The sequence below is a fragment of the Erythranthe guttata genome, chromosome 14 (genome assembly GCF_056151865.1).
Source record: "Erythranthe guttata isolate IM_541 chromosome 14, IM_541, whole genome shotgun sequence".
Lineage (NCBI taxonomy): Eukaryota > Viridiplantae > Streptophyta > Magnoliopsida > Lamiales > Phrymaceae > Erythranthe > Erythranthe guttata.
This window is the reverse complement of record NC_142546.1, coordinates 14,432,639-14,456,612: the sequence shown is the minus strand read 5'-3', so window position 1 is coordinate 14,456,612 and position 23,974 is coordinate 14,432,639. Positions and strand designations below refer to the sequence as shown.

Here is a 23,974-nt window from a genome sequence, read left to right as displayed (position 1 = left end):
TCATGTTTTGAGCGAAGAGATATTCGAAGTGGAACAGTGTCGAAATTGAGCTTTAATTGCTTGCACGCGCACAACCCAATGTCTCGAGTTAAGATGGGTGATCGAGAAGTCGACTTGAAGATGAAGTTATCTAATTTATTTATGCACGTTTTTAATTAAGTATTTATTATGTTTTTATTATTTTAGAGTCTTTTATGGTTAGGATTTGCTTATTTACAAGTTTCCTTATTATAGTTTAGGTAGGAGTCCTTTTCCTTGTGAAAAAGGAGTCTTTTTAGCACTTATAAGGGCAAATGGCAAAAAGGCCCATCACATGGGACTTAAATATATTTTGGTCCACAAAAAAAACAGTTCTCAATTAAGCCCATCCCCATGTCTTTAGTCTAAAATACCCTCAATAATATAATTCTTATCAATTCCACCCATTATGATTTAACTTCCTTAATATTACACATTGACCCCGGATTTAAACAAATATATCACATTAACCCCCAAAACTTTTTTTTTTCAGAAAATAATTTTTTTTTCTGAAATGTCCAGATTCCGGCGTTGACCGCCGGAGACCGCAAGTCTCCGGCGTTGACTTTTTATTATTATTTTTTTTTTGAAAACCTTTTTTTTCCTGAAATTTTTTCCGGTCGGTCAACCACCGTTGACCGCCGGTCTCCGGCGTTGACTTTTTTTTTTTTTTTTTTGAATTGTTTTTTTCTTAGAAGAAAAAAATATTTTAATTAATATTACTGTTTTAGCTACTAAATTACTGTCTCAGACAGTAATATTATTGTTTGGGACAGTAATATTATGAATATTATTTTTTCTGAACAGTAATATTATGAATATTATTTTTCCGAACAGTAATATTATTAATATTATTGTCTAAGACAGTTAAATTACTGTTGAAGACAGTAATTTAGCATCTAAGGCAGTACTATTAATTAATTTTTTTTTTAAGAAAGAAAATGAAAAAAAGCCAATTAACAGTTAAATTACTGTCTCCGACAGTTAAATAACTGCTGGAGACAGTAATTTAGCAAACGAATACAGTAATATTAATTAAAAATATTTATTTTAAGAATAAAAAAGTCAATTAACAGTTAAATCACTGTCTCCAACAGTTAAATAACTGCTGGAGACAGTAATTTAGCAACGAATACAGTAATATTAATTAAAATATTTTTGAAGAAAAAAAAAATCAATTAACAGCTAAATTACTGTCTCCGGCAGTTAAATAACTGCCGGAGACAGTAATTTAGCAGCCAAGACAGTAATATTAATTAAAAAAAAAATTAAGAAAAAACAAAATTATAAAAAAAAAAAAAAAAAAGTCAACGTAGGAATCTGGCCGGAAAAAAAAAACATTTCAGAAAAAAAAATATTTTCTGAAAAAAAAAAATTTGGGGGGTTAATGTGATATGTTTGTTTAAATCCGGGGTCAATGTGTAATATTAAGGAAGTTAGAGCATAATTGGTGGAATTGATAAGAATTAGGGTTAAAATTGGGGTCAAAATTGAAATTAAGGTTAAAATTGGTTAATTGATGAAATTGAGCTAAATTGGGGTGTAAATCATGAAATTGGAGTTGAATTGAGTTTCAATGAATTAGGGGTAATTTTGGTATATATAAAATGATTTTCCTTATTTGCAAATAAGTTTGAATGGGGTGGATTTATTTGAAAGACAAAAAAGTTGGATGTCCCTCTTTTAATTAAGTGCCCTTGTCATGGGCCTATTGCCATTACCCCTTAAAAACCCCCACTTATAAATAGGTTGCCAATTTGGCTAATTTTATAGGACGAATTTTGATAATTTAATCATCAAAATTCTTTTGGTTCGAATCCACGCAAGGTGAAGTGAAGCGATTGAAGCTATTGACATGAAAATATACAAGACTGTTGAGGTGAGTTTTACCCTTATTTTTTCGGATCTTCTGCTTGTTATGTCCCGTTTTTTGATGTTTGGATTGTGGTCCTGCATATACTACTTTATGAGTCTGAAATTTAATGTTTTTTTGTCGGTTTTTCTTTGTTTATGTTTGATTGTTGTTGGGTCTTGTTCTATATACCAAAAAATAATAATCTATGCACATGGCTAATATTTAAGAATATTTGTGGCTACAGAGCTTTGCAGTATCGAAGTTGAATATAAAAGTAAATTTTTTTTGTCTCAGTTTTTGAATTAAATAATGTTTCATTGCATTTAAACTTTAAAACATGGTTCATCTTTTGATTGTTTAGAATTTTGTCTTTATACAGGATGGACCACTATTGTACATTTAATGTTTGGTTGGATGGAAAGTTTGTTCAAAACAAGAAATTAACTTATGTTGGAGGAAGACATGACCAAGTCCATGATGTGAATTTAGACTACCTCAACTTGGACACACTTTATAAGATTTATAGGCTCTGTGGAGGAAAGAGGTTTGATATACAATTCTACTTCTTGTGTCCTGGGCAACCACTTGATTATGGGTTGAAGGTTGTGGAAAGTGTCATTGGTATCCAATTTTTGATTGATGTACACCAAGGACTAAACCATGTGACATTGTACACAGGGGAGCTTGGTATAGAACCAGTTATATCAGTTACAGAAATGGGAACATTATTCATCCAGCACCAGAAAAATAAATTCCTCTGTTATTGCAAGAACCTGAAGAAGTTCAAGCAACTAATGAAGAATTGCCTCTAATTTCTGATGAAGTGCAACCAACAACTGAAGAGGAATCATCAACAAATGAAGAATTGCCTCCACTTACTGATGAAGTGCAACCAAGAGCTGAAGAAGAATTGCCTCCAATTAGTGATAAAGTGCAACCAAAAGCTGAAGAAGAATTGCCTCCAAATAGTGATGAAATGCAGCCAAGAACTGAAGAAGAATTGTCTCCAAATACTGATGAAGTGTAGCCAATAGCTGAAGAAGAATTGTCTCCAATTACTGAAGAAGTGCAACCAAGAGCTGAAGAAGTGCTAGTGCCTCCAATTACGGAACAAGAAGATGATTTTGATGCATGGGCAACAAATTTTGCTTCCAATTTTGTACAGGCTGAAGAGCCTCCAACAACAAATTATACAAGCTCTTCTGAATTTGATGATTCATCTGATACAGACTACATTCAACCTGATTATGATGCTGATGACATAGATTCAGATGCTCCAACTGAAGTGTTGGAAGACATTGAAGGGTCTTCAGAAGATGATATTTTTGTTGAAAAAGTTATCACTAAACAAGACCAAGTGAAGAAGCTGAAAAATATGTTGAGGAAATCTAGAAGAAAAAGGCCCAAATTGCAGAAGTATAGTATTGATCCATCTCCATCAGAGTAGTTTAGTGATGTAGATGATGATGATGAAATTGAGAATCTAGATGACATAAATGAGTGTAACAGGTATCCTATATACACTGAGGGGCAGAATATGAAAAATAGGGACTTGGAAGTTTGTATGAAGTTTCCAAGTATTGAATTATATAGAGAGGCTCTTAGAGATTGGGTTGTGAGAAGTGGATATGAGTTGGAGTATGTGAAGAATGAAAGAAAAAAAGTTACTGCAAAGTGCAAGGTAGAGGGATGCAACTGGAGGATTCATGCATCAGTTGTTCAAGGTGGTCCAGTATTCAAGGTATAACTAATACTTTTAAAATTTTAATATGACATTAAAACTTGTTTATAACATGTTTATGAACTTATATTGCAGATCAATACTATTTTAGATGAGCACACATGTTGTAAAGTGAAGGTCAACAGACATGCTAATGCCAAGTATATTAGGAAGAGATTGGAACAAGGAATTAAAGATAATCCAGACATTTCTATAGTCAAGCTGCAAAATACCATCTTACGAAAAGTTAGTGTGGATGCTGGATACTGGAAGGCCAAGAGAGCAAAAAAAACAGCAATGGAGAGGATTAGAGGAGATGATGCAGTAGAATACAAGCTATTGTGGGACTATTGTGAAACAGTGAGGGACAAAAATCATGGTTCTAAGATGTTACTCAGAAAGGTACTCTATTCAGAACCCCCTATCTTTGATAGAATGTATTTCTGTCTTGATGCAATGAAAATGGGATTCATGTCTGGTTGTAGACCTTTGAATGGCTTGGATGGGAGTTTCCTTAAAACATTTCACGGGGGACAACTTTTGGCTGCAATTGGTAGAGATGGCAATGAAAATTTGTTTCCTATTGGACTTGCTGTTGTGCCTGTTGAGAATATGGAGACATGGACTTGGTTTATTAGTGCATTACTTGAAGATATTGGTGGTGTAGAAGAAACCAAATGGACTTTGATTTCTGATAGACATAAGGGGTTGCTGGAGACATTGAAAGAACTAGCACCTGGTTGTGCTCATAGGTTCTGTGTGAGACATATATACCAGAATTTCAGAAGTAAGTGGCCATCTGAAGATCTGAAGACACTGTTATGGAAAGCTGCATCAACTGGAAACAAGAATACATTTGCAATGCATATGACTGAGATTCAGAAGATTGATAGAGCTGCAACAGAATGGTTAAGAAACATCCCACCTTGTCATTGGACCAGATCACACTTCACCACAAGTTGCAAATCAGATGTGCTAGTCAATAATTTGTGTAAATCTTTCAACAACATGATCCTTCAAGCAAAGGAGAAGCCTATAATCAGCATGTTTGAATGAATTATGAGAAGATTGACAACTAGACACCAAACAAAAAGAACTGGGATAGAGAAGTATGAAGGCACAATTTGTCCAAACATTTTAAGAAAAATCAACAAGTTCCAGAAGACAGCAAGAATTGCTTTCCTACTTGGTGTGGGAGGGATGAATTTGAGGTTCAACACTGCTTGGATACATACATTGTGAAGTTGACTGATAGAACTTGTTCATGTGGCATATTTCAGCTGCGTGGGTTCCCATGTGCTCATGCGTGGGCATGCATTGCGGAGAGGAGATACAAGTTGGAGGATTATGTGGACAACTGCTACAAAAAAAACATGTATTTGAAGACATTTGAACACATGATACATGATGTTCCAGGGCAGAGAGATTATTTGAAGACTGCTTATGAACCACTTGCAGCACCAACTCCAAAGATAAATAGGGAGAGACCTAAAAGAATGAGAAGAAAAACACCTGATGAGCAACAGATGCCCTCATTCAGAAAAGGCTTGACCCATACATGTAAGAATTGCATGCAAAAAGGCCATAATAGTAACACATGCAAGAATCCAAGAGCTCCAAGAGCACCAACAGCTTCAAGTGCACAAAGAAATGATCCTAATGCACAAAGAAATGGCCCTATTGCATCTTTTGTACCTCCAGCAGCTCCAAGAGCAGCAGCTCCAAGTGCACAAATAAGTGGCTCTAATGCATCTTCTGCCCCTCCAACAGCTCCAAGTGCACAAACAACTGGCCATACTGCATCTTCTGCCCCTCCAACAGCTCCAAGAGCACAAACAACTGGCCATACTGCATCTTCTACCCCTCCAACAGCTCCAAGAGCACAAACAACTGGCCATATTGCATCTCCTGCCCCTTCATTGGTAGTGAAGTCAAGAACTCCAAGAGCTCCTCAATTTATGAGATCTAGATGTACTGGATCTCCATCAGTTTCCTCTCAAGAGTCAATGGTTGTGAATACAAATGCAGCTCAACCATCAAGGGTAAAATGTAGTTTTCTTGATTTGTAGATTAGTGAGTTTACTTGAATTTAACTTACTTTCTATTCATTGTAGGTTTACCAGGGGAGAAGAAATGCAGCTCTGCTTGGACATGAAAAGGAGGCCTCATCAACTTTTTTTGCTCCTTCAAGAGAGGCCTTATCAACTGTAGAAGGTGGTGCTAGTTCAACCAATCCGAAAAGAAAAAGGAAGGTCCAGATTTCTGAAGTGCAAAACATCAAAGATAGGTCCAAGAAGAAGAAGATGTGGAAGATTTAGAAAGCAAGTGATGATGATAATCCAGTTTTTGTTATTGTTTATTATAAAGCCTTCTTGAAAAAACAATACTTTTGAAATTTCTAATGTAACATGGCTTATTAATTACTGTATTAGTAACATTTAGCCATTGTAAATGCTTATTTTGTATGTTTTTAGCTTCTCATGAAGATATTAGTAAAACTCAGTTTGTTTGAATGTTCTCAATATATTTATTTGACATTATTGTTGTTTGAAGTTAAAACAAGTTTGGGGAAAGTGAAAATTTAAGATTGATCTTGCCATTTTTTTTTTCTGAGTTGGTTGGTTATGTAAGATTATGTTGATTCTTTTTTTTCCAGTAAGAATATTTGGCAAACAACAACATAAAAAATAAAAAAATGAAATTGGAACAAACCCAACTATATTTTCATTAGAAATTGGAGCAATTGGAACATTGAATACAAACAAGACAAACATAACATGTACTACTTAGTCCATCAATAACTACAATATCCATCACTGCCTCTAAATGTTCTAAATCTTCTGCAAAAGTACCATCACCATAACAAACAACAATGCGCATATAACCCACGAAATTTGAAAATTGTTACCACAATCTTTTGCACTCGATTTATGAACACTTGTGCATCTCGAAATTATTTCATCCTCCTCCTCAACTTTATCCTGCACTACATCTTCCCAAGTTTGATATTTGATAGGAATACCAACGGGTTCCCACGTAGCTCGACTCAGGTCGCACCATTCGAAAAATTTACACCTTCGGATTTCGCAGTTATGATACAACCTACCTATTGACGGTTTTGTTGTTGATTCAACAATATTTAGAGAAGACCGTTGCCCGTAATAACAAAACAGAGGTGTTGTGTAACGCAAATCCATATACAACTTCATATTTCTTCTCTTTGCAGCGGTGTTGGACTAAGAGGAAGACATGAGCTCGAGTGACCCCTAATTTCGGTTTGTGAGAGGAAATATAAACCCTAATTTCGGATTGTAAGAGCGAATATGCCCTCTTTACTAAGAAGTCAATACCAGAGGGGCAATCATGTCCTTTTGCATAAAAATCGTGCATAATTGGGATGAGTAGTCCCACAAATAGCGCGTGAACGACACAGACGATCTGGAGGGGGGAAACGACTTTGACTATAGATTACAGGGGGGTATGGGTCACTTTTTTTTATCACATGGGGTTTTCTGATTTTTAGGATTAACACAGAGGAGGTTGTTGCATTTAACTCTTAACTCTTTTATATATATATATATATATATATATATATATATATATATATATATATATATATATATATATATATATATATATATATATATATATATATATATATATATATATATATATATATATATATATATATATATATATATCATCTATATATATATATCATCTATATATATATCAGTATATATATATATATTTAGTATTAATAAAAAAAAATTATGTATTTAATTTTTTTTTTAAATATACTTTCCACTTAAAAAAACTATTTTTTAAGTTATATATATATATATATATATATATATATATATATATATATATATATATATATCAGTATATAAATATATTTAGTATTAACAAAAAAAATTAATGTATTTAAATTTTTTTTTAAATATACTTTCCACTTAAAAAAACTATTTTTTAAGTTATATATATATATATATATATATATATATATATATATATATATATATATATATATATATATATATATATATATATATATATATATATATATATATATATATATATATATATATATATATATATATATATATATATATCTTATATACAAAAGAAAGAAACTCTGGGCAACCCTAAAAAACCCTAATGGTATTTATGTAATTATTTATTTTTAATATTTTTTTTTCTACTAATTTCAAACTATATTTTTTAACAACTATCAAAATTAAAACTAACTCGTGAAGAATCCTACCTTATTGCTACTTATGTAATTATTTATTTTTAATATTTTTTGATGTACTAATTTTTTAACTATAATTTTCAACAATTATTAATCTCCTATTTTTCATCAATATATCTCAAATATTAATAGATAAAGCTAGAAATTCCGCATGGGTGTAGCTCAACTGGTTCCGGAGGTGGTAAGTTGGTGCAAAGTCCTATGATCGAATCCTGGCAGCCGTAGTGTGGGAATTTCAACTCCAATGAGGGTTGGTTCCTTGTAAGCACCAGGTTCGGGTCCGCTACTTTAACGGGCCGTTGATTTACTATGATTTACATTCTTCCATCAATCCTTGTCGGGCCAAGGGATGAGGCACTAGGCCAAAACGCAAGACTGGCGACGAAAATTCGCGACGAATTTTATCTCCTAGCGACGTTTTATCACGATTAGCGACGTTTTATTTTCGTCGCCAAATCAGTCAAAAATCGACGTAAAATGCCCCGTCGCAAAGTCAGCGACGAAAATACAATTGCGTCGCCAAGTTTGGCGACGAAAAAAACATTTTGTCGCTAAAACCGTATTTTCTAAAAAAAATATTTATTTATTTTTCGCGACGGATAATACATATTCGTCGCACGTTGTTGCTACGAAATTTCATATTTGGTCGCAAGTTCATTGAATCTTTTGGCGACTAAATAGTTTTTTCGTCGCCCGGCTTTAATTAATTTGGCGACGTTAACGGAATTATATTTCGTCTCAAGTACTCATTTTTGTTTGTGACGATTTTTTTTTCGTCGCAAACATTTTTTTTTAATTAGTTTATTTATTTTAATTATTTTCTATTACAAAATAAAATCAGCTGTTAAAAAAAAAAAAAAAAAAAACCAAAACCATATTTACTCAAAAATATTAAAAACCACGATTACCAATTAAATATCAAAATACAACACCAACATCAATTCAAAAATTACATAAAAACTTGAAACCATAAATGTATTAGTTGAAGAGGCACACTAATTTCATCCCGTGTTCATACTCCACTATTAAAACGGTCGAGCAAGGTGTTCAAAATACCTCGGGTTTCTTGCAATTGCTCTTCTAATCGATCAACTTTTGCATCTTTAACTTTATTTTGTTCTTGCATTGTTTCTCGGGTTTCCTGCAATTGTTGTAAGGACTCAATTTAACTTAATTGAAACTTAATGACTCAATTGAACTTTTGAAACTTACCCAAACTAGAAATTGATTGAAATGAAGCTCTGGTTCTTCTTCTCTTCCATGGGAGTTTCTCCCCCACTATTTTTTTCTTGACTAACAATACCCTTTGAAGGGTAACCTCTGCCCATGTGCATCAAAATTTATGGAGACAAATGGAAAGAAAGAAGGGGCCCAGCGGCGACGGGAGGCCATAAGAAGTGGTCTTTTTTTTACCAAGACCACTTAATGAGAAAAATACATTTATCAATTCCCCTGCAAGTCCGAGTACAAAAACTTAAACCCAATATAAAACATCAAGAATATACTGCAAGAACATATATAACACAAGATTAGCAATAGATAAGACGAATTAATCTGCAAGTGTGGGCAACAATTATACCTAGAAATTGGGAAGGGTCACAATTATTAAAATCACAATTATTCTATCAAGTCAAAGTTACATTCATAAACTAAAACTAAATTAAGGTAGTAGTCGCAACGAGAAAGCTTTTCAATTTTTAATTGACATCAATTTTCAATTTTCAACGGGAAAGCTTTCAATTTTTAATTGACATCAATTTTTAATTTTCAACGGGAAAGCTTTCAATTTTTAAAGTTGTGTTTGAATTTAATTTGAATTTTGTAAGCCTATCATACTTTAACTAAATCGGACACAAACTATAGCACAAATCAGAGCTGCTGTCGATTATTTTTATTTTTACAGTTTAACATTTTCTTCTAATCGAACACAAAAACGAGTTTGAGCCAAGTATATAAGCATTTCTAGAACACAAATACGAGTTTAAGTTTATTTCGTACTGTTAACAATGAGTTTCAATAATCGTTCGAAAGTCAGTAGTTTAATTTTTTCTTGAATTATCGAATGTTATGGAATATAACATTCGATAATTAAGGATTAGTAAACAGTATATATCTTGTTCGTCCCACGACGAAACTCATTTCAAATTCTTAAACGACATTTAGAAAAATCCGTTATTTTTAAGGTTTCGACATGGTTTAGTATAAGAGATAACATTAACTCTTGAAATTAACAATCACCAATCTAACAACAGTTGATTGACAAAAAACAAAAATGAAGCCGCTTTCTCAAACCCCAAAATTGGAGACAACAGATATACCAGATCATAAACAAACACATACGCATTTCTTCAAGGGACTAAACAAACGGTTCATCATAGATTTAAGTTCATGCTAAGGGTAAAAAAAAGGATTTGCGTACCTGCTTGGCCTTGTAGCCGAGGCGGCGGGCCTTGTCGGGGCGAGTGGGGTGGGTGACACGTACAACAGCGGGAAGCTGACGGTACTCCCAACAGCGAACCCTAAGCAAAAACCGCATCACATCGGATTGCTTCTTCTTCCATAGCTCAGAAACGTAAGTGTAGGCACCTGCAAATTAGAAAATGGAATCAAACTCCTGAAGAAAAAAAGAGGGGAATTAGGGTTCGGAGGAAGAAGAAAGTAATACCCACCACTCAATCCGAAACCTTAAAAATAACGGATTTTTCTAAATGTCGTTTACGAATATATTTATCAATTGAGGAAGCACACTTAGCTTTGAGGTAATTAAGGATATATTTTGACAAAAAAAAAAAAAGAAAAAAAAACCTTCAATATAAACTTAGCAGCAAACAAAATTACCAATATAATTCTGGACGGAAGAGGGCGGACGGAGGACGGCTGGCGGCAGAGGTCTGGCTGCGACGGAGAGGGCTGACGGCGACGGCGACGGCGGCAAGGGCTGGCGGGAGACTTCTGCGGCGGAGGGCTTACGGGATCGGCAGCGATTAGGGTTCACGGAGGAGGGCTAACGCCGGTGGGCTGACGGGGAACGGCGGGCAGCGGACGGCAGGCAGCGGGCGGCGGACAGCAGGCGGCGGTGGGCTGATCGGAGAAGGAGAGAGAGAGAGAGAGAGAGAAATTTTAGAGAGAGACAGCAAAGTGTACGAATTAGGGTCTGTGCAGAATAATTAATCTAAAATTTGCGACGTTTCTAAATTAAAGTCGCACGATAATATTTATTTAAAAGGAACCCTAGCGACGTATACAGGTTTACGTCGCCACCAAATTCAGGAAAAAACAAAATTGAAAATATATATTGCGACGGTTTCCCCGATCCGTCGCAAACAAAGATATATATATTTTTTTTTAATACAATCATGGCGACGTTTCTTCAAATTCCGTCGCCATATATTAATTATTATTAAATAATCGGGCATTACTAGCGACGTTTCAACATAACCGTCGCAAAATATATTATTTTACTTTTTTTAAAAGAACTATGGCGACGTATTATACGTTTTCGTCGCGAGTTTTCAAATATAAAATTGCAAAATATGTAAATCGTGCGACGAAAGTCCTATTTCGTCGCAACAAATTTTTTTTTTTTTTTTTTTAATACGTGCGACGTTTTCATATGTTGCGTCGCTACCTAGAGACGATTATACAAATCGTCGCTAGGGTTTTTAACAAAACCGGGGTTTTCCACAAAAAGCGACGATTTTAACTCATAAACGTCGCAAACATGCTACGAAAATAAAACCGTCGCTAAAAAAAACGTCGCCAGTCTTGCATTTTGGCCTAGTGAGGGCTCTGGGGGCGAGGGATTTCGCCTTTTGGTGCAAGATAAAACTAGAAATTCGATTTGTTAAATCTTAGTCTATTTATTTGGAAATACTATTTATTAAATTTTATATAAAATATGAATAATACTATTTATTAAATTTTACTATATTAGAGTACTATATTTTCTCATTATGTATTAAACTGATTATTTGTTTTCACTATTTAAATATATCCGCTAGAAATTCGATTTGTTAAATCTTAGTCTATTTATTTGGATAATATTGTTTATTAAATTTTATATAAAATATGAATAATACTATTTGTTAAATTTTACTATATAAGTATACTATATTTTCTCATTATGTATTAAATTGATTTTTTTTTCACTATTTAATTATCTCCGCTAGAAGTTCGATTTGTTAAATCTTGGTTTATTTATTTGGATAATACTATTTATTAAATTTTATATAAAATATGAATAATACTATTTATTAAATTTTACTATATTAGTGTACTATATTTTCTCATTATATATTAAATTGATTATTTTTTTCACTATTTAAATATATCCCGTGTATCGCACGGGGGAAAAGGCTAGTATATATATAAAATTAAAAAAAATATATTATTAAGAACAGGACAGTTCTACGGTTCTAACCGGGAACCGAACCGGAACCAGTTAGGAACCGAACTGCAAGGAACTGGATTTTTCGGTTCGGTTCCGGTTCCTTCAAAATCGGAACCGGAACCGGAACCGAACCGAACCGTGGTCAGGTCTACCTCAAATGCACGCGGCACACGTGACACGTCACGACCATGGCGGCGGCGGCGATCGAATTCTCAGCAGCGGCGCGGCCGCTGATACGCTCTACGCACTGAAATGCAGGGCAACAGTATCGCCAAACCTTTGTCAGCGGAAGGAACTCCCACAAGCGGCGGCGCCGATCAACCCCTATCCACATCCAGCCACCGGAGAGCGAAGTACCGGCTCCGACGAACTACGGTGGTCATAGCATTGCAGATAACGAGCCGTCGTACACATGACTGAAACAGGTAATTGAGTAAATTAAGAGCTGAAACTACAATTCAATCCGCCATTTACTCTATTGGAAGTCGAAACCAAAATCGCTTACGAAACTTGTAACCTAACCGTATTGAGTTTGTGTTTAGATTTTAGAACCACATGACATTTACTCTATTGGAAGTCGAAATAAAATAATATAATTAACCTACATTGATGAAAAGGGAGAGGTTAAGTTCGAGGATGGTACGTCTGTCCATGCAGATATTATCCTCCACTGTACCGGGTATAAAATCCATAACACTGATCAGCATCTCAGTTTCGAATATTATCGTGCATATTCTGGCAAGCAAGCATTTTCAAATTTCGAACTTTTGGAATTAGCACACCTATAACAATCGGCACAAGGTAAGCTCTGTGCTGCACGTCGATGGCATCAATACCTTAGATATTTTGCATCTATCAATTTTTTTGTAAAGAAAAGGAAAATTATCCAAGCAATTTTCAAGATACCTAGCTAACATATCTGCTCCATACCAACCCTCAACTATAAATCTTTTTACACGTCTATCATTGCAGTTATAAATTTAGTGAAATTAATCTTCTAGATTATATGGAATATTCTCGATTTTGTACCCGTTTTATCCCATTCGAGCTCACATTTTGAAGCAAAATGATCGTAAGATGTATTTTTTGGCTTGTATATATCAGATTGTGGTGCATCAGAAACTATATTTTTGCACAAAATGAGTACAAACTAGAGAATATTCCGCAGAATATAGATAATTATGATGAATTTAATACCATAATGGTGGAGGTGTAAGAAGATTTATAGTGAAGGGGTTATGTAATTATTCAAATATAAGGGATTTTTTCGTAATTTGACCATACTTGAGGGGATGATTATAATTTACCCTTTTTGTTATATATTATATTGTTGAAAGGCCAAGCTAAAAAGACCCAAAACATAAATAAGAAATCGATAACTAATTAAGTTTGTCTCTCGTTATTTTTATTCTTTCATTATTTAACCCACGTTTTTTATTCTTCTTAATTGTGTTCATATTTTGAATTTAGTTATTTAGATCTTCTGTATTATATTGCATATTTTTAATGTCTTAGTTTTAGTATATCTTAACACAAAGCTCTTTAAATTTAAAAAAAATATTGGCAAAAAAAATACACAAAAAATGAAGTTGTGGATTTGTAGTTGGGAATCGAGTTGACAAGTCAAAATTAGGTTGGTTTCCTCTCGGGCCTCGGGCCAAGACCTAGTTATATACGATGGGAATTAATTTGAAGTGCTCATATAGATAAAATTGGAAATTCCATGAAACAAAAAAATGCAAACTAATCTGTGTTCTTGGCATGTTAATTGAAATAGAACAAACTCATAGGACTAAATTCTAAATAAATAGTATAAACACGAGTTCCACTCACTGTGTGTATTTCACCCGGTGCAGTGTAGTATAAACACGAGCTATAGTACTTAATCTTCAAGCAATAAAAATAAATAGTAGTGTAAGACTAATCTTCATAGTCATCGTCGTACCAATCACTGTGCATGATACGCTACCGAACCGCACGAAGGGCAATCTCGGTTGCCGTTCAACAGCCACCGAGTGTAACAGTGGGAATGCAACACATGGCCGCACCTACGCACCTCCGATACTTGACACCCTATAAACGGTCCCCACGAACAAATATCGCAAACCCTCATCATAGCCAACCCGTCTTCGATATCTCCAACCCTAGTCTCCTCCAAAAACACAAAATCTACAAGGTGCGCACGTTTGAGGTCCTCCCGATGCGAATTTGGAAACTCGAAAAACGGGACCAAGTTTTCCTCTCTGAGGGCCCGCTCCATAGCCACGCTAACGGCCTCTCCGTTTTGCTGAACAGTCCGGACCTTAAAGTCAACGAATACCGGTACTAAACGGCGAGGGGGATCCGCCGCATCTGCGGCCCGTCTCGCGAAAACAAGTAGGTCGTTCTCGAACCTACGTATTTCATCGTAGGTCATCCAATAATCCTCCAATCTTAAATTTGTTGAAACATTGATCACACCTTTCTTATAATAATACGTTGTTCTATCGTCACCGATCACGGAATGTAATACCTCCGAGTCGATAATCTCGTCCTCATCTTTGATTGTCTTTACGATGAAGCTAGCTAGTTCTAATCTTGAAGATTATATTTGTAAGATCATGATACAATTTGCGATTCGACACCGCCGTAATTAAGTAGTTCTTCTATGATACAGAAATCGTATTCGGACTCGTTGCCGGCAACTCGATGTATGATATTGATGTTGTAATAAGGTGCAGTTTCGTTTGTTGTGATTATTAGAAACATGGTTTTCGATCCATATATATACACGTAGTTGCACTCTTTTAGAACCGAAATAGCACAAATAGATGGAGACGCCTCGGTTAATCTAATCACGTTAGTGTCTCATCTCGGGTAAAGTAAGAACCTCCTAAAATTTATTGACTAAAATTATGTCAACAGTCAAATAAATCTAGTGCCAAACAAATTGTACATCGTTGTAATGGGGAGTTTAACGCAATTAAAAATTAATACAATGGTATTAAACGCAATAAATACATAACAAAAGGGTACCATTTGTGGCCTTTGAAAAAAAAATAACATGAGGGGTTCTTCAACAATTAAAAAAACATAGGGGTGTTGAATGCAATAAACCCTAATTAATTAAAAGAAGAAAAAGAAAGGGAAAATAATTTAAAATACGGCCGGCCAGCATCTATAAGATTCCAGGGAATGTAGAAGATATTGTTGAATTTGACACCAAAATAGCGGTTATTCATAGTTGAGGGCTTAGTTGTAATTATATACAAACAAAAGGGGTGAAACAAAAGGGGTGGGGTGGGGGGTCTTCCCATAATTTGACATTAGCTAAGGGGGTTTGGTGGTAATTAATGTCAAAACAATCAAATTGGATTCTGTATATATAAAAGGTTGCGAAAAAACAACTTAATAGATTTAAAAATAATAATACTTTGAGAGTTACAGAGAGTAAAGTGAGTATCGGAAATCGAGATTAGAATTAAAAAATTCAAAAAAAAAAAAAAAAAAAGAGTTAATGGGGAAATTGATTTTGAAGCCGAAGGGGGCGGATGATTCGAACAGGGTTGCGGTGGCGGAGGAGTCCAAACACTGTGCTGCGGTGGAAGCAGCCGCCCTAGAAATCAACCAACGCGGCGGAACAAGCCCTAGAAATCAAGCAACACTCAAAAAGAAGCCCTAGAAATGAATCTGATTGAAGAATAGGGGCCCGCGCAACCTGGGTGGGGCCTTCCCTTTGAACTGTCACATTTGATCTTCGCGACGCTTTTCTTTGGAAGCAAAGGGCCGGGAGGCCACGGTTTGCCGCGAATTTTACCAGATTCTATCTCCGTTTGCACCAGATTCTATCTCGGTTTGCGTGGGGCCTTCCCTTTGAACTGTCACATTTGATCTTCGCGACGCTTTTCTTTGGAAGCAAAGGGCCGGGAGGCCACGGTTTGCCGCGAATTTTACCAGATTCTATCTCCGTTTGCACCAGATTCTATCTCGGTTTGCGCCCATTTCGGTGGAGGAGCACGTACAGGGCATCCGAGCGGAACGTGCATGTGTAGATACAATTTTGGATTTGACGAAGGAGGGAGAATTGGTGCAGCAAACCCTTGACAAGGCTTGCTTCAAAACATGGGTTAAGGTATCTCGATTTCCTTGATGCCGTATAAGTTCTTGAAAGTCGTCGGCGTATCGACCTTTCTCTTTGGACTCAAGACTTGGTCGATCAAGAATTCGGCTCCGCTTCTCTTTATAATGGTAAGTAATATGTTTCGATTATTTATTATATTATTTTTTTTCAGAACATTCAATTTGTATTGGAATTTCTAATTTCGAATTTATTGATTATTCGTTTTTTTTTTTAGTTTTGACTTAATTGTTTTCAAGTTGTGCCTTGAACTTCTTCCGTTTGCGAATCGTACCAAATTCTTGATCGTTTCTTGATTTCGTGTGTGTTAGTGCATGGTTGCATTCTTGATTGATCGTTTCTCGTTAACTATACCTTTGTCCTTCTGCTATTGCAAAACTACAGCCGGCTTCGACTTTTAAAGAATTTTCAAGCTAATATACATTTCTTCTCCTCAGATCCTTACTTTTGAATTGATCGACGTCATTATTTTCGAATTGTGCTCTGTTGGTTGATTGAGATGGAAACGAATGAAGAACTTAAGAAGATAAGAGAGTTTGTAGGAAATTACTTTTATTACTTAGGTGCTTGTTGGATTTCTTGTATGGTTACAAATGAGGACCCTACCTCTATTTATACTAGACCATCTCCTCAATGGACGGTGGAGATCTATTTGATCTAACGGTTGGGAGTGGTTCACTAGAACCCTCCAAAGAATTCCTACAAAAATATCTACAAGGGAGGGTTCTAAAATATTTTCTAGAATCCTCCAAGAATCTCTACTTCTCTATACAATTGGGCCAACTTGGGCCTAACCCTATTTGGCTAAATCTTGGGCTTCTTAACCTCTCAACTCAAGGGAAACTGGCAAGGGGTTGGGCCAAAACTAGCGGGTCGTGACACATTTGTGGCCTTTGAAAAAAAATAATAACACGAGGGGTTCTTCAACAATTAAAAAAACATAGGGGTGTTGAATGCAAGAAACCCTAATTAATTAAAAGAATAAAAAGAAAGGGAAAAAAATTAAAATACGGCCGGCCAGCATCTAGAAGATTCTAGGGAATGTAGAAGATATTGTTGAATTTGACACCATAAGAGCGGTCATTCATAGTTGAGGGCTTAGTTGTAATTATATACAAACAAAAGGGGTGAAACAAAAGGGGTGGGGGGTCTTTCCATAATTTGACATTAGCTAAGGGGGTTTGGTGGTAATTAATGTCAAACCAATCAAATTGGATTTTGTATATATAAAAGGTTGCGAAAAAACAACTTCATAGATTTAAAAATAATAATATTTTGAGGGTTACGGAGAGTAAAGTGAGTATCGGAAATTGAAATTAGAATTTAAAAATTAAAAAAAAAAGAAAAAAAAAAAGAAAGAGTTAATGGGGAAATTGATTTTGAAGCCGAAGGGGACGGATGATTCGAACAGGGTTGCGGCGGCGGAGGAGCCCAAACACTGTGCTGCGGTGGAAGCAACTGCCCTAGAAATCAACCAACGCGGCGGAAGAAGCCCTAGAAATCAAGCAACACAGTGCTGTTGTTGAAGAAGAAGCCCTAGAAATGAATCTGATTGAAGAAGAGGGGCCCGCACAATCTGGGTGGGGCTGTGGTGATTGGCTGATTAAGGAGAGAAGGGGGGTCTTTTTGAATTTCAATACTACGTCGTTTTGTAAGAGTTGCGTTTTACTTATAAAAACGTGTTAAGTAGTTAATGTTTATTTTCAAAAGGTGGGGCTCGTGAGTAGCACGTGAGCTGGTTGCATGGCTGTCATAAACCCTACGTTTATGGTAAACCCTAGCTATATAAATGGAAAGTGGAGGAAATACTCTCCAAGTTTGGACTAGCTAGTGTAATTAGGGTAGGTAGCAGCAGTGATCCTTTAGCAGCTACCATCTGATCTTATGTAAGGCTTTATTTATTGTATTTGTTCCTTTCTTGTATGGATTCACAGCTCACTTTTGGAGTTGGCAATCAATGAAACCCTTTTCTGTTTTATTTTCTTTTGCTGAGTTCTTTATGTTAAAGCTAGTTCATGACATTTGGTAATCAGAGCATGGTTCTGGACATCACCTGTTCATTATCACTCAAGAATTACTCACATCATAATCACTAAACACATCACCACAAATCACTTCACTGGCACACAAAAAAAATGAGTAGAAATAGGAATGAAATCACAGATCCATTGCAATAGACCACAGGTGCGTTCAGGGAGGAGCAAAGAGAGATAAATACCAGACACCAAGCAGAGATGAGGACCTTGAAGGAAGAAATGACCAATATGAGCTTCAATATGGAACAAGTTAAGAAGTTACTTGAAGATATGACCAAGAACAACAAAGGGAAGGAACCAGTTTATATGGTGGGGCAGTCATCTCAAAACGACAGACTCTACACACCTCACCAAGATCATTTCTTGCCGGGCTTCACACCAGACAGAAGTACTAAGGGCAACAGAAGGAACCCCATGGAAGCTGAAAACTTGGGGTAGAGAGGGCAAGAGATGCAGATCTGCAACAACGCAAGGGGGCCGAGGGGTGAGTTTCCCAAATTCAACGGAGAGGACCCTATAACTTGGATAAGGAGGTGCAACAGGTACTTTGTCTTAAACCCTATAACTGATGTAGAGAGAGTAATGATGGTTGCTTTGAATCTGGAGGGCAAGGCTGAATATTGGTACATGGATTATGTGGAAGGAAGGGAGTTTGTGGGGTGGAATGTATTCTCCAATATGGTTTATGAAAGATTTATTGAAGAGAAGCCAGATGAAGGAGAAGTCTTAGAACAGTTAGAGGAAGTGCCAGAATGGGTGGAAGAAGAGACTATTGGCATATCTCTCACTGTATTGATTGGACAGTCAACTACCAACACATTGAAGGTCAAGGGCAAGGTCAAGAACAATTACTTGATAATGCTTCTTGACACAGGAAGCACTCACAGTTTCCTGGACCCTCAGACAGCAAGAAAACTAGGATGTGAAGTAATATACACTAACAATTTGTTAATCACAGTGGCCAATGGAAACCAAATGGATTGCAATGCTTAATGTCCAGCATTTCAGTGGGAAATGGGGAAGCATCACTTCATATTCGAGATGAGGCTGCTCAAATTAGGGGGATGTGATGCAGTGATTGGTGTGGACTTCATGCAGAAACTTGGACCAGTGCTATTTGACCATGTGAATCAATTTGTTACACTAAGACATGGTATCAAGGATATAACCATCCATGCTGACAAGCAAGAAGCCTCTATCAGCATGATCACTGGCCAGATGCTGAGTAAGATGTTTAAGAAGAGGCAAGAAGGACTAGGATGTTTTTTATGATGAGTGGAGAACATAAGGAACAAACCTCGGATCAAAATCAAACTGATAGCATGGGGAGGTTACTGTTGAAATACAAAGACATCTTCCAAGAACCTACAGGGTTGCCACCTAGCAGAAACATTGATCACTCAATCACCTTAAAAGAGGGAATTGTTTCTTTTAAGGCACAGCCATACAGATACCCTTATATGCAGAGGAAAAAAGTGGAAAAAAAAGGTAGAGGAGATGCTGAAAACTGGGATAATCCAAGCTAGCACCAGCCCATTTGCCTCACCAGTTCTTTTAGTAAAAAAGAAAGATGGGAGTTGGAGGTTTTGTGCTGATTACAGGAGGTTAAATGCAATCACTGTCAAGGATAGCTACCCTATCCCCATTATCGATGATCTCTTGGATGAATTGGGCCATGCAAGGGTGTTCTCTAAGATTGATTTGAGGGCAGTTATCATCAGATTAGGGTCAAATCTGAGGATATCTCAAAGACTCCCTTTGTGACTTCTTCAGGGCATTATGAGTTCAAAGTTATGCCGTTTGGGCTCACTGATGCTCCTGCAACCTTCCAATATTTCATGAATGACATATTTAGGAGGCAGTTGAGAGAATTTGTACTGGTATTCTTTGATGATATATTGGTCTACAGTGCAAATGAAGCCATGCATTTGGACCACTTGAGGACATTGCTAGAATTGTTGAGGCAGCACCAACTGTATGCCAAATCCTCTAAGTGCAGCTTCAATCAGAAAAAGGTAGAGTACCTTGGTCATGTAATTGATGAAAATGGTGTGGGGGTTGATCAAGAGGAGATTAAGACTTAGTATCAAAGAGTGGCCACTACCACAGACAGTTCAAGCTTTGAAGGGGTTTTTAGGGTTGACAGACTATTACAGAAAGTTTGTCAAGGGATATGGAACCATTGCCAAGCCCTTGACATCACTGCTCAAGAAGGGACATTTTGGCTGGAGTGATGAAGCTAACAAGGCATTTGAAGCACTGAAGGTAGCCATGGTCAACACACCGGTGCTGCAGCTTCCCAACTTCAGTAAAAGCTTTGTAGTGGAGACTGATGCATGCCAGCATGGGATTGGGGTTGTTCTTATGCAAGAGGGTCACCCCATTGCTTACCTCAGCAAAGCCTTGGGACCAAGGAATGTTGGATTGTCCATATATGAAAAGGAATTCCTAGCCATCCTCTTGGCAGTACAGAAGTGGAGATCATACTTGATTTGTGGAACCTTCACTATTAGGACAGATCAGAAGAGTCTCAAGTATCTCCTGGAACAGAAGTTGTCTACTCCACTGCAACACAAGTACCTAGCTAAGCTAATGGGGTTCAATTACAAAATAGAGTACCAAATTCTTGATCGTTTCTTGATTTCGTGTGTGTTAGTGCATGGTTGCATTCTTGATTGATCGTTTCTCGTTAACTATACCTTTATCCTTGTGCTATTGCAAAACTACAGCCGGCTTCGACTTTCAAAGAATTTTCGAGCTAATATACATTTCTTCTCCTCAGATTCTTACTTTTGAATTGATCGACGTAATTATATTCGAATTGTGCTCTGTTGGTTGATTGTATCTATGTAGTATATGTATGTATGTGTATGCATGTATGTATGTATATGTATGTATTTATGTATGAAAAGCGATGTATCGATTGAACTTCCTTTGTTTGACCAAATGCTTGATAGTCTTCAGTCTTGATCTCATATTCGACTTATTTCCAAATTTGCAGCCCTTTAACTATTTCCATGTTTGCCGATTTTCCTATTTAACATTTGGTTTCCCAAGTATTTTTTTTTTTAACTCGCAATCAATTTATATATCAAGTGTTTCGATCACTCAAACTTCTTAAATTGTAGATTTTCTGTTTCATCGCAAGTTGTAAAAAGGCGAATGAAACATTTTGTCTGTGGTCTGGTATGTCTGTGTTTTAAAAAATTTGATTGGTAGTCGTTTTATTCTTGATCATATTCTCATTATTATCTGTTTTCTTATACCGATACGTAAAACGGATCAGCAGGGTCGTTTTTTAATTCACTAGTTTTTTTTTCTTTCCTTGTTCGGTTTTGTTATGTTTTCTTATACGGATACGTAAAACGGATGAGCAAGGTCGTTTTCACTAGTTTTTTTTTTCTTTCCTTGTTCGGTTTTGTTATCAGGTCCAATATAAGAGACTGAAGAACGATGATTTGATACGTGAGTGGAGTTGGATACTCGAGTGCCTCGTTATACTTTTTTTTTTTTTTTTTTAAGAATTGGTCTTTTTGTTTAGGTTTCATAAACTACTCTTTCTTGACATATTATTAGTGGTATGTTCTTTTTTTACTATATTAGTAAACTCTTACCATTATAAAGAGAAGCAAGGCCGAATTCTGGATCGACCAAGTCTTGAGTCCAAAGAGAAACGTTCGATACGCCGATGACTTTCAAACCCATACCGCATCAAGGAAATCGAGATACCTTAACACATCTTTTGAAGCAAGCCTTGTCAAGGGTTTGCTGCACCAATTCTCCCTCCTTCGTCAAATCCAAAATTGTATCTACACATGCACGTTCCGCTCGGATGCCCTGTACGTGCTCCTCCACCGAAATGGGCGCAAACGGAGATAGAATCTGGTAAAATTTGCGGCAAACCGTGGCCTCTCGGCCCTTTGCTTCCAAAGAAAGACTCGCGAAGATCAAATGTGACAGTTCGAAGGGAAGGCCCCACCCAGGTTGCGCGGGCCCCTCTTCTTCAATCAGATTGGGTACTAGGGCTGCAGCTTCTTCAGCCGCAGCACGGTGTTGGTTGATTTCTAGGGTTGCTTCAGCAACAGCACGGTGTTGGTTGATTTCTAGGGCGGCTGTTTCCGCTCCGCAGCACACTATTTGGACTCCTCCGCCGCCGCAGCCCTGTTCGAATCATCCGCCCCCTTGCTTCAATCAATTTCCCCATTAATTCTTTCTTTTTTTTCAAATTTTTTTTTAAATTTTTTTCCCTTTCTTTTTCTTCTTTTAATTAATTAGGGTTTATTGCATTCAACAACCCTATATTTTTTTAATTGTTGAAGAACCCCTCGTGTTATTATTTTTTTTTCAAATGCCACAAATGGTATCCTTTTGTTATGTATTTATTGCATTTAATACCCATGTATTATTTTTAATTGCTTTAAACTCCCCATTACAACGTATGTATAATTTGTTAGGCACTAGATTTATTTGACATGATTTTTGTCCATAAATTTTAGGAGGTTTTTACTTTACCCGAGATGAGACACTAACGTGATTAGATTAACCGAGGTGTCTCCATCTATTTGTGCTATTTCGGTTCTAAAAGAGTGCAACTACGTATATATATGGACCGAAACACCATACTCATAGCCTTGGTCATGAGGTTCGTCTTTTTTTTCCCTCTTTTCAAATTGGGGTTTATTGCATTCAACACCCCTGTGTTTTCTGTAATTGCTAAAGAACCCCTCATATTATTTTATTAGCAAAAAATCACCTATGAATCGCAAACTACCCCTAAAAAGTAAAAAACTCAAAATTTAGGGCGTTGTTGCAAAAAAAAAGTCATTGCAAGGGTTTTTATTTGCCAATATTAATAACATATGGAGTTTTTTAGCGGTTTGATATAACACATGGGTATCAAATGCAATAAACTCGATTATATCGGGTTAAAGTTGTTATGAAGTCTTGAGCGTTGGTTTTGTCAACAGCTTGATTATGCGGATTGGTTAACGAGTCGAATGGGATTACAAGAAGTGGATGAACGAACTAGATCGATACAAAAGAGTTACTATAAATTCCTCGTAGGGAATCGTGGATGTAGGAATAGAGAGTGGGAATTTAGTGATGGAGTCCAAGAAAAAGAAGAATTCAATTAGATTTGATGAAATTTGTTGTAATACTTATCGGTCCTATTAACCCTTGATTTGATTTCTCTTTGAGTGCTTGCTTTATTCACATTTTGGTGAAAATATATATTAAATTGAATCATGTCATTGCGAATTATGAGTGATTAGGTTTTGTTTTGAATGTTCAGAAAGGTACATTTACTTTTGGCTATGAAGTACGGACACGAAAAAAGTGATTCAGGGAGACGATATGTACTGAAAATGGGGTTACAGGAATTTAGGGAAAACATGTAATTATTAAAAATATAAAAGTATATTTATATATATATTATACAAACACATATAAGTTTTTATTTATTTATAGACTATTTTTATACAAAAATATATAATTTTACCATCAATTATTATTTAATATTGAACATTAAATCATGTAAATAATCACGGAGGTAAAAAAAAATATTTATTTATTATTCAAACA

At 36.0% G+C, this 23,974-nt stretch overlaps 1 protein-coding gene and 1 long non-coding RNA gene across 2 annotated transcripts in view; one reads left to right on the top strand and one right to left on the bottom strand.

Annotated features, from left to right (window-relative positions):
* The window catches only part of LOC105965570 (flavin-containing monooxygenase FMO GS-OX5), a 29,190-nt gene that overhangs the window by 1,135 nt on the left and 4,081 nt on the right, over positions 1-23,974 (top strand). The window contains exon 2 of the mRNA XM_088813443.1: positions 12,385-12,663. The gene's annotated coding sequence lies outside the window, so the exon portion shown is untranslated. The remainder of the gene's footprint in view (positions 1-12,384; positions 12,664-23,974) is intronic.
* Positions 8,724-9,793, bottom strand: LOC148765256 (uncharacterized). The gene is made up of 2 exons (XR_016029883.1): positions 9,061-9,793; positions 8,724-8,989 (listed from the first exon to the last, which is right to left on the bottom strand). It is a non-coding gene; the product is annotated as an uncharacterized LOC148765256 (long non-coding RNA).